The following is a 10,519-nucleotide window of genomic DNA, read 5'->3' as shown; positions in this document are numbered from 1 at the left end:
CAGTGTTCTGAAATATTTTAATATTCTGTCCACTATGCATACTGAAAGTAATCACTATTGGAAAAGCTGCCAGGGTTGAGTCAATGTCTTTCCTTCTAATCTCTTGAAAAATTTTATAACACAAGCAACAACCTGTTTTGCAGTCTCCCCAGAATCATTAAGAGATATGTGGACATAGTTTTGATGCAACCTTGCTTCCTCTGTAGCATCCATCCAGCAACCCAAACTGCATCATGCTAAAACTTGTAAGTGTAGAGGCTGGATGGTTCTTTGAGAGCCTTAAATTAAACTTACGTTAAACCTAGCACTTTACATGATATCAGGGCATAAGAGCTGGAGAACAGGAATTCTTCGGGTTCGGTCGGCTAGCGCCACTAAACCTCAGATCCAGCCAGTCATAAAGGACCTGCTTCTACGTGTAACTGATCCTAAATGTAGGCCTTCCTCTTACATGTCTTTGAAGAGCTATACTCTTTTGGTAAAAGGTTGCTTCTGCTTCCACACCAGGATCCTGTTCAAAAGGGCAGGGCAGAAGGGCTGTACACCTGCAACACTCCTTGCTCAGCAAAGCAACGTCCAGCCTGCAGTTACACAAGCTAGGGGATCACCTCATTGCAAACCATGAGGCTTCTAGGCTTTGCTCAAGGGGTGGTTATTGGACTCCCGCTTCAGCAAGCAGCATGAATGGAGGAGCTGTGCACAAAGCAGGCTGTTCCACACATCCTTTACATCAAACCCGGGTGCTGCCTTTGTCTAATAAAAAACAGAGGATGTCAGTGAAAGAGGACTGCTTAAGGTAACTGAGTACAGAATTCAAGCCAGGGACTCTAAACTGACCTCCTTATAATGTCTCATATTAAGTGACACATGGAGCAGCACTTGCACCCCAAAGTTCTTCTCAGGCTTGGAACATTGAACGAGATCTTGTAAATCCACTGTCAGCAGCACACCAGGCATCCCAAACCAGTTGCCGATTGCAGAATGTCTTCAATGTGAGGCTGCTTTCCACCACCTTGTCAGTGACTGTGAGCGACATGAGCACACCACTCCACCAATCTGTCCTTGGTTTACATCAGTGGTTCCCAACCTTCAGTCCCCAAATGTTCTTGGACTGAAACTCCCGGAAGCCTTCACTGCGAGCTGTACTTGGCCAGAATTTCCAAGAGTTGTCATCTAAGAACATTTGGGAACCACTGGTTTAGCTCAGTGGTTCTTAACCTTGGGTTACTCAGGTGTTTTTGGACTGCAACTCCCAGAAGCCTTCAGCACCAGCTGTGCTGGCTGGGGTTTCTGGGAGTTGCAGTTCAAAAACACATGAGTAATTCAAGGTTAAGAACCACTGGTTTAGATGATTGTTTCTCCAGATAGCTTCTTGTAAGCTATCTGTTCTGGTTGCTTCCCCACAAATCAGCATATTTAGGAAGTGGTGGTGGTAGTGGCTGTTAACAGGGCAGCAAATGTGGATTTATTCTGTTTTTTTCTCTCATACTTTTGCACCCTCTGACTTCATGATTTTGACAAACCGGTGTTTATCATTAATCCAGAAGGTGGCAAACAGTGGTTCACATCCCTGAAGCTCAAACAGGCAACCAGACTTTGAAGTAGGAAGGGTGGGGTGAGCCCATGATCCCTGAGGACCACCAAAGCATGTTGACATTTTAAGGGAAGTCAACACTCCAAATTGTGAATGTACAAAATCAAGGCCTTCTCTGAAAAGCTCTACTTACAGCAATCGAACCTGTTGTTATTGTGTTTCCATTTCACATGTATCTGGCTATGTTTCAAAACAATTTTATAAGAATGATGCAAAAATGTAGGGATAATGAGCAGTGTTTCCACATTTAACATATATGTGCTTGGAAACATAAGAATTTGAGAACCTGTGAGAATGGTTTATCAACTCTGAGTCCTGGGTTAATTAAAAAACTAGTCCACTATTTACATGGTGGACTAGTTTTCTGGTTGTTTTCTATTTATTGTTGTAGTGAAATGTTCTGTGTTGTTTTAAGCAGCTGTATTTTATTACTCTAACACCTAGTTTTTGTGAGCTATTTTTCAGATAAGCTGAAAGGATCGGGTTTCCTAGTTTAATAGAAATGGTACTCCGGGATGGGGGGGGAGAGAGCTGCTATTTCCCGAGGGAGCTTTAGAACCAGAAATGTCAGGTACTGTTTTTATTTACTTCATAAAGAAAGATGCACTTATCTGCAAGCAGACTGTAATTCTCATCACATTATAGTGACTGGAGCCTTGAGTTAGCTGTAGCTTCAGATATTACAGGAAAAGCCCTGTCAGCCTGGGCCAGCTTCGTTATGAGGGAATACTGGTGGAAGACGCTAAATAAAGACAAATCTTTCAAAATGTCAATAGGGTAAGGAGATTTCACACACCAATATTTATCACTGCTTTACTTCAAAATGGTTTGCTGCCACTCCTGACTGAGGCACACACTCTATGGCCTGCATCAGTGTTTTTAATTATCACCACACTCTCATTAATCTGCATCAGAACAAATCCCCGTTCTACAAGGCAATCCTAAAAATAAAAGCCGCCCTAACAAAGCATTATAATATTGCAACTGGACTTTGGGTCAACACCACATTTAGTACAAAGGTAGCAGATGGTTTTCTCTTTGGGGAAGTTTGGACAGAGGATTTTTTGAGTTCTGATTTTTTTAAAAAATGACTGTTCCCCTCCCACAATGCAGAAACAATTGACCTTAAACATCCCGAGATTTAAAACAGATCAAATAAATACAGAAGATCAGTCTTGAAAGAACAGTTGCCCCACCTGTTTTTCTTTTTTTTTAATATGGAAGAACTGCAAGGTCTGAAATACTGATCCTTAAAAAAAAAGCCATTCAAAAAGATAAAACCATGACTTGGCTATAAACTGAGCATGTGTGGAACATGCTTACCAGCAAAAGCATTCTCAAGTAGATTCATTGTTTCCATCTCATGAGCCAAGAAGGGAGATGTCTGGAGGGCAATGAAGGGTTAATGATACAGTCAAAAGACAATACAAAAGTAGGAACAGGTGATACCTTTATGGGACCCCCTAAAAAAAATAGCCTGGCCCCCAGCAACAGTCATGAGACTCTGGGGCATTAATAAAAGCACATAATTTTGGAACTACCCACGAGAACTTGGTGCACAGTCTGAGGAAGATGAATTAATATTGAAAGCTTGCTGGGGGTTTTAATGTTTTTTTAAAATTTTATTTATTTAGCGGTTCAATAAAGGTGTAGTCTGTTCCTGCATTTGTATTGTTTTGGGGACCACACAACCTTTTCCTCATTTAGTCAAAAGAAAGGTTTTCTCTCAGGAGTTAAAAAAACCAGTTTGCTTTCCAGAGAGTAATGGAGTGACAAATCTCCAGAAAGGGGCATTTTGTCAGGTATCTCCATGTATCTCTAGGAAATTCGCATACAGTTTTGTAAAGCATATTCAAAGTATTTCTGCATTCCAAAAGCACAAAGCAGTTAGTATGTCTGTTCCAGCCCTGAGTGCTTTCAGGAAACATTCTCTCAGGACTTCTGAGACCAGGCTCCTGACACAAGGGAAAAACTTTAGATGGCCTCCTGGGGCAATCTGAACTTTTGACCCTGTCAGTCAGGACTCAATTAGCTGACTCTCAGGAACTGTTTTAATTCCCTCCTGGCTAAATAGGTGTTTGTAGTTGGCAAAAGGAATCTGTGTCTGGTGTAAATACAGTATATATAATAATAATCCTAAGTAAAAAGGCCTCTGGTGGGTGTGCAACAAAGGGAATGGGAACCTGGCCAGTTTTCAGGGACTCGCCTTCTATGGAATGAAGAGGGAACGCCATATTTGGCACATCCTTTTCTCAGGTCAGTGAGAGAAATGGGATAATGGTGGGTGGAAGAGGCACAAATTGTTAGGTGAACTGTTGAAAAGTTTGGGCTTCAATCTGGCAAACTGGCTTTAAAAATAACTTGAAGGGAATGCAGTATGTCAGGCTGTGTCTAAATATATCACACCCAGCTAGTTGTCTAAATCCATTCCTTGTGTCATTTTTTTTGGCAGGTTTTGTCACAAGAGGGCAACTGATTTTTTCTCGGGTCAAGCAGTGACAGGGATGTTGACTCAGCTGTACCTTTCAAGATGCCAAAAAGCTCCTTTTCATTCTGTCTATAGAAGATGCATGCTGAATAATGTTTTAAAGATTTTGTTCCTTTCATTCTGCTTCTTTCTCCGTACTCTCTCCATTCCTTCTCTGTCACTTTTGTAACACTGTCAAATGCATGATTTAACTAACACACTAGTGAATGTGCAGGGAATTTTAAATATCTGCCTGGAAGAAAGTTAAAACGGCATTTTAATGTACAAATTAAAAACCACATGAACTCTACCACAGATTATCATTCATGCTATGACATTCTGGAACTACATTTTAATTCAGAGGAATAGGATTGTGAGCCATCTTGATTCATACATTTTCCTTCAGGTGATGCAGGAGATGGATGCTATATATGGGGGAAAGCACACATGTGTGGCACGTGCGCAGGCACACACACACACACGAAATAAAAGATAACTCCACACATTACCAGCCAGGCTATCTAAAATGCTACATACGTTAGTCTGGAACAGCAGAAACAACAATGAGTGATATATCAAAGGCTGCCTGGTATATTATGATTAGTAGATTACAACCAGTATTTTGATTATTACTTGCACATGATTGAGTGCTGCTTTAATTCACTTTCTGCTACAAGCAGGAAAGCCTAAATCCGTGACACAGTAAGTATAGGGTGAAACACTTTAATTTAAGGCAGAATATAGAAATTTAATACAAAATAGCCCATGATGTGTTACGTGATGAAAAGGCAATGGTGTAGCTCTGAACAGCAAATTGTCAATAATGAACAAGCTGCTGCTTGGATGCCTGGTCACATGCAAAGCCACCCAAACTGGCGTGCGATGCAAATAGGGAGTTATAAATTAGCAGCAATTTGCTGCTGAGAGTTATACCATCATCCCTCTGCCAGTGTAACTATGCCAGAAGAGTCTGGCTAATGAAGCATCTCTAATCCATTCACCCATAATTAACAACATAAAACAACATCAGATTGATGGTGATATATTTCTAATTCAAATTTAATAAAGGAATGTATAATATACCTTTCTAGTGCAATTAGGGAATTAGATTTCCACCAGAAAGGTTTGCTGGATCCATCCTAATCCTGAGTCAATGTAAAATCTAATGACTGAAAATGGAAATAGGTAGCTCTGGATGCATTAGAAATCCTCTCTGCAGGAGCTCTTCTAAAGATTTCGCGCTGTGAGGCAAGGTTTCCTTTCCTATGAATCATGAGGCAACATCAATACTTTACTGCTCAAACAACCTTAGCCTGGCTGAATCATAACTAGAAATAGAAGGGGTAATGGATTACAATTTGTAGAGTGTGTGTGTGACAAAGCCAGCTTTCCTCTCCTCACGAGACCAGAGCTCTCTTGGTGTAAAAAATCAGCCAGCCACATTGTGCATTGTTTTCTTGTTGTCTGTACCATATACATGGATGTATTAAACAGAGTATGTGTGTGTATGAGGGCATGCATGCACATATATTTTCCTTCACATGTTGTAGACCAGTGGTTCCCAACTTTGGATCCCCAGATGTTCTTGGACTGGAACTCTCTGAAGCCTTTACTACTAGCCGTGCTGGCCAGGTTTTCTGGGAGTTGTGATGGGGAGAGTCTCAGAACGGCTTTGACCAATGTTGGCTCTCCTTTTCAGCTAGCAGGCAGAAGGGAAAGCAAAGCCAGTGGGAAACAAACAAGTAGAAAGCGAAAGCTGCACCCTGCTCTTAGAACAGTGCTCTATCTTCAAAATAAAAATCCAGAAAGTCCTGGCCAAGTTTCTGCTTAGATTTACTTTGAGTAGGTGTAGACCTCCCAAGTTTAAGACAAGTTCTGTTGGTCATTTCCATATACAACAATAAAAAAGTGTTCTGCTTATATACTGTCCCATAGCACTTGAAGCATTCTTTGAGAAGTTTACAATATAATTATGCAGGCTACACATTGTGCCTGCAGAGTGAGTTACAGTACTCAATTTACTGACCTCGGAAGGATGGAAGTCTGAGTCATCCTCGAGCTGGCTACCTGGGATTGAACTCAGGTTGTGAGCAGAGTCTTGACTGCAGTACTGCAGTTTAACCGCTGCACCACAGGGCTTCTTACATGATGCACATTTGCATGCAGTGCAAGCAGAATTTGGACTCCCTTCCCTTCTCACTTCCACTGCAGCTCTTCTTGACACCCCCCCCCCAAAAAGCTGCCATGAAGGGTCTTCCAACCATCTCAGTCAGAATTTTAGGCTGCACAACAGGCTGAAGGAGAGGGAAAGGACCACCACTCTGTTGGAAACAGCGAGATCTGGCAGATGTGCTATATGAGGTTTTGGCCACAGTATTTGAAAATCGATCTGTTTGCATAGACCAAACACGTGACTAGTACTTGTTTACTTTTCCTTTTCCCATCGTTTAAAAAATATTTCAAGGCAGCTATTGATCAAATGCAATAAAGCATAATAAAAAGGTTTTGTGACAGATTAAGGAGACAGCATGTGCAACTAGCTGCAGTATTCATTTGGCGCTCTTTAGAACTGCTTCCCATTTAACTTGAAGCAGCTGCTTTTGAGATTTTTTTTTCATGGAATCATTTTGCAAGTCACTATTTTGGGTCCCCCCCCCCAAAAAAAATAGAAAGTATAGCACCTTTTTATTAAAAATTGGTCTTAATGCATTATGTATTTGGTCCAACAAGCATACCTGGATTAGATTACTATGATTATTATTGGTCTAAAATGATGTGCCCATTCATTTGAGAGAATGATTCCAAAGATCGGGGCTAGCAGCAATACAAGTTGAGAACAAGAAGCCGTCCCCTGCTTCTGCTCAGATCCTCTCCCTGCCCCCCAACCTGGAATAGATCTTTGATCAGAGATAGCAGGGCACTATCTAGGAGGGAGAGGAGTTTATGGGGGGGAGAGAGTTTTGTGGAGACAATGGGGTCTCTGGGGAACCTACGCTGGATGAGATCCAAACCTTTGGTGGCCAGAAATTCTCCTCTCTCATTTTGATCCCAAACAAGTAAGGGAAGTTAAGTGGGGTGGCAAAAGGCTCCTTAACCTTTCCAGCTTTGTCCCTTTTTCTGCTCAGTAAACCAATAGACAGCATTTTGAGGATAAGAAGGGCCTTTTAACTTTCCATGGTGGTGGTGGTGAGAGGAGTGGGGCTAAAGACCTCTGGAAAGAGGTGTCCTTAGGTGGACGATAATTTTTCTTCCTTTATATCAGTGGTACTTAACCTTTGTTACTCGGATGCTTTTGAACTGCAACTCCCAGAAACTCCAGTCAGGACAGCTCGTGGTGAAGGCTTCTGGGAGTTGCAGTCCAAAACTCCTGAGTAACCCAAGGTTAAGAACCAGTGCTTTATATCAAACTGATTCTTCAGGCTATCTTTGTGACTAAATCACAAACGACTTTTTAAAATAGAGTTTGCCATTTCCATGGTCTCAGTACAGCAGATTGCTGCATTTATACGCTGGACATGGGACAGCTCGGATGAGTAAGAGACAATCTGCTCCAGCAGGCTACGGAGCACAACTGAGTCAACATAGACACACATACACGCGTGCACACAGAGAGAGAGATAGAAATAGCAAGGATATATAAGAAACATTCCCCATTGTGACCTCCTGAGAGTACAACCAGCCTGTGTGGCCTTGGGCAAGCTGTATAGTCCAAGGGTGGCCCCAGAAGAAGGAGATGGTAAACCACTTCTGTGTATCCTCTACCTGGAGAAACCTGAAAAGGATCAGCATAAGTCAGAGCTGACATGATGGCACGTGATGATGATTACGCATGTCAAAGGATTTGCGCCAACTAGTTCAACTTAATGGATCAGGAGACATCTCCACAACAGTAACATAAATGCACATGGTGCCCCCGGGCGGGGGGGGGGGTGTTAGACAGACATAGTGGGAATGAGCTTGCTGTCACTGTCTGTAGAGCATTATCTGAGCCTGAAGACCAGAGGAGGGAGACGGCAGCAGTAGTAGCTTGGCAGAGGCAGCCTGAGTCACCATCACCAAAGCAAAGGGTGGGCATTTTGGGGGACCCCTGTGAAATGAGAGAGGATCCCAGGACCAGTGTCTACCTTCACTGTAGGCAATAAATGAGCCAGGGAAGACTGCCAGCATACGACACCTGTTCAACCACCTTTGGAGGCAGCTTCAGGCATTCCTGTTTAGAATAGAGGCAGGAAAGTCCCACCCAGCAGGGGCAAGACCTCTAGGGCAGAAACAAAGAGGTCCGAATCCTCTGGCTCTCCATTTGTCCCCTTGCAAGAGGTTTAGGTAAGCAACCATGGAGGAGGCAGGGATAGTGGAGTAGGACGCAAGTTTCTGATACCCAGATCACCAGATGTCTTGAAGACACGGGCCGCTGGACAACTCAATGGTCCTTGCCATGCTCTCCTGTTTGATGCTTCAGTTGTCCACCTTGGGAATGATCGTAGGGATTCTTGCACAAGGCCTCCGAAACTCTGGAGTTGGTGTGGGGCAGCATCAGCCTGGAAGGTTGCTTGGGCTAGACTTACTTAGCCATCTGCTGCTCTGTACTGGCCTACCTGTTGGTTTGCCTGCCCACTTCTGCCAAGCACCGTGACTCTCCCTTCCACTGCCTATCCAGTGTCCATCAGGCTACCTTTCTGTGAAGTATATCCGCTCTGATCATAACCTGTTATTTTTGCTGCACTGTCCAATGTGGCAGTTCAAGAAACCTGAGCCTGAGAGAAGTCCTTTATGGCTGCAGCGTGGTGTCCCACCCCACCAGGAAAGAGTCACAAGGTCCATTAGAAAAGATGGCCATTGATTTAGTTGCGTGGCTCTGCTTCCCCACTCTCACAAAGTACTGGTGCCATGCCTGCCTCCCCAGTATCTGCTGTGCTGTCTTTCAGAACTTTACTTTAATTTGATTTGGCAATGTTTATCAAACAGGAGGGGCTGACAATCTGGAATTCTGAATCACAATCAGAATTTAGAGTCCGGCTCCTGACTGAATCACAGAGGCTCTGACTCACTTCAGATTGCATCAGGAGCAAGTCCAAATCAGCCTTGGAAGCGTAGTGGGGGAACTGTACACATTTTTATGTGAAGTTATGTGAATTTGATTCATGTTTAATATGTGAAATTAAAGAGTCCAACCAATCCGAAATCTGCTGGGCAGGTATTGAACTTTGCTGTAACAACAAATAACCTTTTGGAGGCTTGAGTCCAGTGACTATCAATGAAATGTTAGACTCTTATGAAATATTACCAAGAAAAGGGAATAAATGTATCTCTTGTGAATCAATTAACACTGTCCATAATCTTCTCTCCCAGCTTTGTGACTGAATTTTAGTTCCATCATTATAGGTGAGGAATTGTTTCCTAACCTCCACAAATAGTGTGATTGTCATGCCTGTGAAGCAGGTTGCTTTGAATATTTCTTTGACTGCTTGATGATACCAACCGTCAGTAACAAGCCGAAGTGCAGAAAATGATTGCTACTCTGAACAGAATTGTCACGCATTATAGGATTCACTTCTAATAAAAATCACCTTGCTGCCCTCAGCCAAAGAAAGGAATCCAGAGGTTTGCCAAGACTGTCTTAAAGCAGGCTTCCAGTTTTCCTAATGTGATATACCAGGTGGCCCCATGAGTAAGAATTTCCCATGCAAATTTTCTCTTAATGAGGTCTCAGTCTTCAGAGTGGCCTTCTTACTAATAAATCTGCGTACAATGGTAACCTTATTTTATTGGCTTTAGCCTGACCATGTAGAACATACATAAATCTCCTAAAAGCAATGACAAAGGCCACCTAGGCAGCTCTGCCCCATTTAGTTATAACCATAGAAATGTACTGTACTATACTAACTGGGTTCTAAGAATGGTTGCTGTCATTCTTATGTTTGTTATCTACAACATCTGCATGCTAAGTTTAGAGTTTAAAACACTGGTTTCATCAAAGTCACTAAGTAAACATCTAAAATAGATATGATCCTAAAGGTAATAAACATACAATCAAGCAACTATTATCACTGATAACTTATCAGGAACCATTAGAATGATGTTTGTGCAACACCTATCAGTGGGATTTTGTTCCAAAAACGGCTGGACGCTCTGAGGATGTAAAGGTGCTTCCTTTACTACATCAAAGTGGGAAATTTCAGTGAGTCTGGACGGGCATTTTTGCTCTCCCATGGACCTGAACATGTTGTACCCACTGAGTTCCCTAACACACATCCATGTACAAGTGTGTGCGCGTGCACACACACACACACTGGGAATAAAGAAGCAGCACAACATGGCCAATCAGAGTCCTAGAGCCTCCAACTGCATAACTGGCTTTTAAAAGGCTATTTGGGGCTTTTAGGGACGTGGAGGCGCTGTGGGCTAAACCACAGAAGCCTGTGCTGCAGGGTCAGAAGAGGTTGGCGAGGAGCTGGGAC

At 42.7% G+C, this 10,519-nt stretch overlaps 1 long non-coding RNA gene across 1 annotated transcript; it reads left to right on the top strand.

Annotated features, from left to right (window-relative positions):
- Window positions 1–2,021: 2,021 nt before the first annotated feature.
- Window positions 2,022–6,286, top strand: LOC144583180 (uncharacterized). The gene is made up of 2 exons (XR_013536831.1): window positions 2,022–3,850; window positions 4,047–6,286. It is a non-coding gene; the product is annotated as an uncharacterized LOC144583180 (long non-coding RNA).
- Window positions 6,287–10,519: the final 4,233 nt, after the last annotated feature.

The sequence above is a fragment of the Pogona vitticeps genome, chromosome 1 (assembly GCF_051106095.1).
Source record: "Pogona vitticeps strain Pit_001003342236 chromosome 1, PviZW2.1, whole genome shotgun sequence".
Taxonomy (NCBI): domain Eukaryota; kingdom Metazoa; phylum Chordata; class Lepidosauria; order Squamata; family Agamidae; genus Pogona; species Pogona vitticeps.
The sequence above is the reverse complement of the archived record's forward strand: the minus strand, read 5'-3'. Positions and strand labels throughout refer to the sequence as shown.